Below are 9677 nucleotides of genomic sequence, written 5' to 3'. Positions count from 1 at the left end.
GCCTTTTTCAGGAAATTGAAATAATTGAGATATGGTAATGCTAGCATTCGACAGTAATGGAAAACATTTAAATAAATTAAAGTTATTTTTCTTCTGGGGCCCTATTAGTAGATATCGGGCGAGCTATATCTAAAACTTAACCATTTCTTCCAAAATCAATTCTGACTCAAAATACATATTTGTGCCAAATTTGAAGTCGATTGGACTTAAATTGCGACCTAGACTTTGATTACAAAAATGTGTTCACAGACAGACGGACATGGTTAGATCGACTCAGGGGTCGACCCTGAACAATACTGCCAAAGATACCATATGTCTATCTCGTCTCCTTCTAAGTGGTGCAAACATATGCACTAACTTATAATACCCTGTGCCACAGTGTGGCGCAGGGTATAAAAAGGAAGGTTCGAGGAGGGTAGTTTTTTCTAGCAATGAAATAATGGAAATCGGTTCATAATTGCGAATGTGACATCTAAAATACAATTGCATATACCCGATGTGACCCACTTTCACACAGAAGAAAAGGGATTATTTAATAGGAAGAATTAACTAACTCCTGCAAAAACTTAACTATATTCTACACCACATTTTAAAGTTTAAACAAAGCGTTGCTAAAACAAGGAAATTTAATGCACTCTTATACTTTTTAAAAATGAACTATAAATAAAGAAAAAAAAAGAACTATAAATAAAGAAAAACAATTGGTACCAAATCATGATCATTTTAACCATACAGTAGTCCATTCTTACTATTTGTGGAAATCGTACAAAAATTTTCTTTAGTTTATATTGAACTCATGTCAACGGTCAATGTACATACTTAAAATAAGGAAACTTTCATTAGACTGTGGTAAATTTCGAAAAAAAAATAAAATTTTATTATATATTTTTTTTTTATTTTTGCAATAAAAATAACTTATTTTTTTTTTTTTGCAATAAAAATAACTTAATTTTATAACTTGCAAATTGAGGAAAACACTTCACCTTTCATATAAAGAACAAATTATATTGTTACCTTTATGCATTCAAAAGTTGTCCATTCAAAAGTCGTAGAATTATTAAAAAAAACAAGTATGGAAAGTCTAAAGTCGGGCGGGGCCGACTATATTATACCCTGCACCACTTTGTAGATATAAATTTTCGATACCATATCACATCCGTCAAATGTGTTGGGGGCTATATATAAAGGTTTGTCTCAAATACATACAATTAAATATCACTCGATTTGGACAGAATTTGATAGACTTCTACAAAATCTATAGCCTCAAAATTTAAGATGGCTAATGCAATAGGGTGGAACACAATTTTAGTAAAAAAATATGGGAAACATTTAAATCTGAAGCAATTTTAAGGAAACTTCGCAAAAGTTTATTTATGATTTATCGCTCGATATATATGTATTAGAAGTTTAGGAAAATTAGAGTCATTTTTACAACTTTTGGACTAAGCAGTGGCGATTTTACAAGGAAAATGTTGGTCGAAATCAGAAAAACATATATATGGGAGCTAAATCTAAATCTGAACCGATGTCAACCAAATTTGGCACGCATAGCTACAATGCTAATTCTACTCCCTGTGCAAAATTTCATCTAAATCGGAGTTAAAAATTGGCCTCTGTGGTCATATGAGTGTAAATCGGGCGAAAGCTATATATGGGAGATATATCTAAATCTGAACCAATTTCAACCAAATTTGGCACGCATAGCTACAATGCTAATTCTACTCCCAGTGCAAAATTTCAACTAAATCGGAGTTAAAAATTGGCCTCTGTGGTCATATGAGTGTAAATCGGGCGAAAGCTATATATGGGAGATATATCCAAATCTGAACCGATTTCAACCAAATTTGGCACGTACAGCTACAATGCTAATTCTACTCCCTGTGCAAAATTTCAACTAAATCGGAGTTAAAAATTGGCCTCTGTGGTCATATGAATGTAAATCGGGCGAAAGCTATATATGGGAGCTATATCTAAATCTGAACCGATTTCAACCAAATTTGGCACGCATAGCTACAATGCTAATTATACTCCCGGTGCAAAATTTCAACTAAATCGGAGCAAAATATTTGCCTATGTGGTCATTTGAGTGTAAATCGGGCGAAAGCTATATATGGGAGCTATATCTCAATCTTAACCGATTTCAACCAAATTTGGCATTCATAGCTATAATGCTAATTCTACTCTCTGTGCAAAATTTCAACTAAATCGGAGCAATAAATTGGCCTCTGTGGGCAATGAGTGTAAATCGGGCGAAAGATATATATGGGAGCTATATCTAAATCTGAACCGATTTCAATCAAATTTTGCACACATAGCTACAATGCTAATTCTACTCCCTGTGCAAAATTTCAACCAAATTGGGGTAAAACTCTGGCTTCTGGGGCCATATAAGTCCATATCGGGCGAAAGATATATATGGGAGCTATATCTAAATCTGAATCGATTTCAACTAAACGTATAGCTACAACGATATATCTACTCCCTGTGCAAAATTTCAACCAAATTGAGTCAAAACTCTGGCTTTTAGGACTATATTAGTCTATATCGGGCGAAAGATATATATGGGAGCTATATCTAAATCTGAACCGATTTGAATCAAATTTTGCACACTTGACTATACTACTATTTGTAATCCTACTGCAAAATTTCAACCAAATTTGGCCGAAAATCTGGCTTCTGGGGCCATATAAGTCCATATCGGGCGAAAGATATATATGTGAGCTATATCTAAATCTGAACCGATTTCTTCCAAAATCAATAGGGTTCTATTCTGACCCAAATTAGGAACATGTGCAAATTTGAAGGCGATTGGAATTAAATTGCGACCTAGACTTTGATCACAAAAATGTGTTCACAGACAGACGGACGGACGGAGCTATATCTAAATCTGAATCGATTTCAACTAAATTTGGCACGTATAGCTACAACGATATATCTACTCCCTGTGCAAAATTTCAACCAAATTGAGTCAAAACTCTGGCTTTTAGGACTATATTAGTCTATATCGGGCGAAAGATATATATGGGAGCTATATCTAAATCTGAACCGATTTGAATCAAATTTTGCACACTTGACTATACTACTATTTGTAATCCTACTGCAAAATTTCAACCAAATTTGGCCGAAAATCTGGCTTCTGGGGCCATATAAGTCCATATCGGGCGAAAGATATATATGTGAGCTATATCTAAATCTGAACCGATTTCTTCCAAAATCAATAGGGTTCTATTCTGACCCAAATTAGGAACATGTGCAAATTTGAAGGCGATTGGAATTAAATTGCGACCTAGACTTTGATCACAAAAATGTGTTCACAGACAGACGGACGGACGGACGGACGTACGGACATGGTTATATCGACTCAGGCACCCACCCTGAGCATTATTGCCAAAGACACCATGTGTCTATCTCGTCTCCTTCTGGGTGTTACAAACATATGCACTATCTTATAATACCCTGTTCCACAGTGTGGCGCAGGGTATAAAAAACTTATTATTGATGTAGGTCGAATGGTTTTGCAGATGGACCATATCGCACTCAAGTGAAACCTATAACGCAAATTTACTTCTATTTTATATCATAGAGTTATGAGAAAACTTCCTTGACTTTAATAATTGTTTACGTATGTTAGTTAAATGGACTAAAAAAGGCGATAATTGAAGCATTTACTAAATTCGTGTCTCCCACAAAATAGTTCACAATTTCTTAAAATTATAATAGTTTTCGATAATGTGCCCATTTTGAACTTTGTATGCCACTAAAGACATTTTTGCAAACATTTTCTTTTTTAGAGCAATATTTAGATAATTCAATTTAACTAAAAACTTCGTATTCTAGTTTAATTGGTTTATTTTTGGTTTTTACCTACTGTGTTTGATTCGTTTGTGGTTGTCATGATTTATAGTAACAAAATGACTAACCCTATTTTTGGTTTCGTTTTTTTTTTTTTGTTTATTTTACCTGGAATGATTTCTTCCTTCCCAGAGGTGGAATAAAGTCATTTACCAATAGGTTTGCTGGTCTAATACAATTTTCATCTTATGCCTTTGTGTTAAGGAAATCTTATGGATTTTTTCGGGTATACTAATCCAAAAAAGTTTGTCTTTCATTGCGCCTGACCTCATATGGTGCCATTGTCTTCTATTGAGAATGTTTGTTTTGACTTCTATTCAGGATTTATTTGAATGATTCCTTTTGAACCTTCTGGTCTGATGGTGCAAATCTCATGCAAAATGAATTAAAATTATTCGCTTAGATGAATGGCTATGTCCCAACAATTGTTAATAATTCCCTCAACACATATGCTATTCTATTAATTCTGGCACCTTTATGGTCCAATATTCGTTATATTTGATGCATATCGTATTATTAATTTGCGACGATATTTAAATTCAATTCTTGTAGATAGGGTGTGATGGGTACACTGAAAAAAATAATGTCGTGTGGTCAAATATTTCATGTCTTTAAAATACGAATGCAAATTTAGCTTAGCATACACAAATTAGCAAATACAAGACGCATTTCTCTAATATAAAGTTTTTTCCTTGTCCAAAACTTTTCAGTGAAGTCGTATTGTCCTTATAATTATGTGATTTGACTTAAAAATGGGTATCATAACATGAAAGAAAACATTTTTGAGCTAAGGTCAACTTGACTTTAATAATTCAGAAAAATTCTTTAAATTTAATGAAATTGTCTTTAAATTTGTTGTCTTTTTGCATCTTGACTACAAAGCAAAAAATCGTTCAAATATATGACATGTTTTTCAACAGTTTATGTTAAAGACGTTTTTTACTTGAAACATACCATAATTTCTACTGGATGTCGAGTCTTAAGTTGGAAAATAAAGTTGTTGTTAACTCGTTTTAAAGGACTTTGATAGCATATGAAGAAAAAAAGGTGAAAAAGGAAAAAATGAAAATTCGCTTCCTAGAAGCAAGTACACAAAACCCAAATTAAAACCAGTAAGGAAAGTCTAAAGTCGGGCGGGGCCGACTATATTATACCCTGCACCACTTTGTAGATCCAAATTTTCGATACCATATCTCATCCGTCAAATGTGTTGGGGGCTATATATAAAGGTTTGTCCCATACATTTAAATATCACTCGATCTGGAAGAATTTGATAGACTTCTACAAAATCTATGGACTCAAAATTTAAGTCGGCTAATGCACTAGGGTGGAACACAATGTTAGTAAAAAATAAATATGGGAAACGTTTAAATCTGAAGCAATTTTAAGGAAACTTCGCAAAAGTTTATTTATGATTTATCGCTCGATATATATGTATTAGAAGTTTAGGAAAATTAGAGTCATTTTTACAACTTTTCGACTAAGCAGTGGCGATTTTACAAGGAAAATGTTGGTATTTTGACCATTTTTGTCGAAATCAGAAAAACATATATATGGGAGCTATATCTAAATCTGAACCGATTTCAACCAAATTTGGCACGCATAGCTACAATGTTAATTCTACTCCCTGTGCAAAATTTCAACTAAATCGGAGTTAAAAATTGGCCTCTGTGGTCATATGAGTGTAAATCGGGCGAAAGCTTTATATGGGAGATATATCCAAATCTGAACCGATTTCAAGCAAATTTGGCACGCATAGTTACAACGCTAATTCTACTCCCTGTGCAAAATTTCAACTAAATCGGAGCAAAAAATTGGCCTCTGTGGTCATTTGAGTGTAAATCGGGCGAAAGCTATATATGGGAGCTATATCTTAATCTGAACCGATTTCAACCAAATTTGACACGCATATTTACAATACTAATTCTACTCCCTGTGCAAAATTTTAACTAAATCGGAGCAAAAAATTGGCCTCTGTGGGCAAATGAGTGTAAATCGGGCGAAAGCTATATATGGGAGCTATATCTAAATCTGAACCGATTTGGCTGATATTTTGCAAGTTTTTCGAGACTCATAAAATATACGGATGTACGGAATTTGAGGAAGATCGGTTAATATACACGCCAATTATGACCAGATCGGTGAAATATATATATGGCAGCTATATCTAAATCTGAACCGATTTTTTCCAAAATCAATAGGGATCGTCTTTGAGCCGAAACAGAACCCTATACCAAATTTTAGGACAATCGGACTAAAACTGCGAGCTGTACTTTGCACACAAAAATACATCAACAGACAGACAGACAGACGGACAGACAGACAGACAGACAGACAGACAGACAGACAGACGGACATCGCTAAATCGACTCAGAATTTAATTCTAAGACGATCGGTATACTAAACGATGGGTCTCAGACTTTTCCTTCTTGGCGTTACATACAAATGCACAAACTTATTATACCCTGTACCACAGTAGTGGTGAAGGGTATAAAGAGAATTGTGTGTTAAAAGTATCCTTACTTGTATTCTCCACTTCTTTGGCTCGGAATCAATACCAAAATTTTTAAAGTAAAGACAAAATCTTTGGAACCGGGCATCGACAGATTGAAATTGGCATTAAATATGTATAACAAGAAAGTAGTAGTAGTAGTAGATGTAATAATATTCAATGATTCAAAATAAACAAAAAAACAAAAAAACAAGTAAGGAAAGTCTAAAGTCGGGCGGGGCCGACTATAATATACCCTGCACCACTTTGTAGATCTAAATTTTCGATACCATATCACATCCGCCAAATGTGTTGGGGGCTATATAAAGGTTTGTCCCAAATACATACATTTAAATGTACTCGATATATATGGGAGCTATATCTAAATATGAACCGATTTCTTCCAAAATCAATAGAGATCTATTCTGAGCCAAAACACATACTTGTGCCAAATTTGAAGTCGATTGGACTAAAACTGCGACCTAGACTTTGATTACAAAAATGTGTTCACGGACAGACGGACATGGCTATATCGACTCAGGAGCAAACCCTGAGCATTTTTGCCAAAGACACCATGTGTCTATCTCGTCTCCTTCTGGATGTTGCGAACATATGCACTAACTTATAATACCCTCTTCCACAGTGTGGCGCAGGGTATAAAAATATTATTTTCAATCATTTTTATACTCTCCACCATAGGATGGGGGTATATTAACTTTGTCATTCCGTTTGTAACACATCGAAATATTGCTCTAAGACCCCATAAAGTATATATATATATATATATATATATATATATATATATATATATATATATATATATATATATATATATATATATATATATATATATATATATATATATATATATATATATATATATATATATATATACTCGCTTCCTAGAAGCAAGTACACAAAACCCAAATTAAAACCAGTAAGGAAAGTCTAAAGTCGGGCGGGGCCGACTATATTATACCCTGCACCACTTTGTAGATCCAAATTTTCGATACCATATCTCATCCGTCAAATGTGTTGGGGGCTATATATAAAGGTTTGTCCCATACATTTAAATATCACTCGATCTGGAAGAATTTGATAGACTTCTACAAAATCTATGGACTCAAAATTTAAGTCGGCTAATGCACTAGGGTGGAACACAATGTTAGTAAAAAATAAATATGGGAAACGTTTAAATCTGAAGCAATTTTAAGGAAACTTCGCAAAAGTTTATTTATGATTTATCGCTCGATATATATGTATTAGAAGTTTAGGAAAATTAGAGTCATTTTTACAACTTTTCGACTAAGCAGTGGCGATTTTACAAGGAAAATGTTGGTATTTTGACCATTTTTGTCGAAATCAGAAAAACATATATATGGGAGCTATATCTAAATCTGAACCGATTTCAACCAAATTTGGCACGCATAGCTACAATGTTAATTCTACTCCCTGTGCAAAATTTCAACTAAATCGGAGTTAAAAATTGGCCTCTGTGGTCATATGAGTGTAAATCGGGCGAAAGCTTTATATGGGAGATATATCCAAATCTGAACCGATTTCAAGCAAATTTGGCACGCATAGTTACAACGCTAATTCTACTCCCTGTGCAAAATTTCAACTAAATCGGAGCAAAAAATTGGCCTCTGTGGTCATTTGAGTGTAAATCGGGCGAAAGCTATATATGGGAGCTATATCTTAATCTGAACCGATTTCAACCAAATTTGACACGCATATTTACAATACTAATTCTACTCCCTGTGCAAAATTTTAACTAAATCGGAGCAAAAAATTGGCCTCTGTGGGCAAATGAGTGTAAATCGGGCGAAAGCTATATATGGGAGCTATATCTAAATCTGAACCGATTTGGCTGATATTTTGCAAGTTTTTCGAGACTCATAAAATATACGGATGTACGGAATTTGAGGAAGATCGGTTAATATACACGCCAATTATGACCAGATCGGTGAAATATATATATGGCAGCTATATCTAAATCTGAACCGATTTTTTCCAAAATCAATAGGGATCGTCTTTGAGCCGAAACAGAACCCTATACCAAATTTTAGGACAATCGGACTAAAACTGCGAGCTGTACTTTGCACACAAAAATACATCAACAGACAGACAGACAGACGGACAGACAGACAGACAGACAGACAGACAGACAGACAGACAGACAGACAGACGGACATCGCTAAATCGACTCAGAATTTAATTCTAAGACGATCGGTATACTAAACGATGGGTCTCAGACTTTTCCTTCTTGGCGTTACATACAAATGCACAAACTTATTATACCCTGTACCACAGTAGTGGTGAAGGGTATAAAGAGAATTGTGTGTTAAAAGTATCCTTACTTGTATTCTCCACTTCTTTGGCTCGGAATCAATACCAAAATTTTTAAAGTAAAGACAAAATCTTTGGAACCGGGCATCGACAGATTGAAATTGGCATTAAATATGTATAACAAGAAAGTAGTAGTAGTAGTAGATGTAATAATATTCAATGATTCAAAATAAACAAAAAAACAAAAAAACAAGTAAGGAAAGTCTAAAGTCGGGCGGGGCCGACTATAATATACCCTGCACCACTTTGTAGATCTAAATTTTCGATACCATATCACATCCGCCAAATGTGTTGGGGGCTATATAAAGGTTTGTCCCAAATACATACATTTAAATGTACTCGATATATATGGGAGCTATATCTAAATATGAACCGATTTCTTCCAAAATCAATAGAGATCTATTCTGAGCCAAAACACATACTTGTGCCAAATTTGAAGTCGATTGGACTAAAACTGCGACCTAGACTTTGATTACAAAAATGTGTTCACGGACAGACGGACATGGCTATATCGACTCAGGAGCAAACCCTGAGCATTTTTGCCAAAGACACCATGTGTCTATCTCGTCTCCTTCTGGATGTTGCGAACATATGCACTAACTTATAATACCCTCTTCCACAGTGTGGCGCAGGGTATAAAAATATTATTTTCAATCATTTTTATACTCTCCACCATAGGATGGGGGTATATTAACTTTGTCATTCCGTTTGTAACACATCGAAATATTGCTCTAAGACCCCATAAAGTATATATATATATATATATATATATATATATATATATATATATATATATATATATATATATATATATATATATATATATATATATATATATATATATATATATATATATATATATATATATATATATATATATATATATATATATATATATATATATATATATATATATATATATATATATATATATATATATATATATATATATATATATATATATATATATATATATATATATATA

Source organism: Haematobia irritans, chromosome 4 (genome assembly GCF_050003625.1).
Source record: "Haematobia irritans isolate KBUSLIRL chromosome 4, ASM5000362v1, whole genome shotgun sequence".
Classification (NCBI taxonomy): domain Eukaryota; kingdom Metazoa; phylum Arthropoda; class Insecta; order Diptera; family Muscidae; genus Haematobia; species Haematobia irritans.
This window is presented reverse-complemented; position numbering follows the sequence as displayed.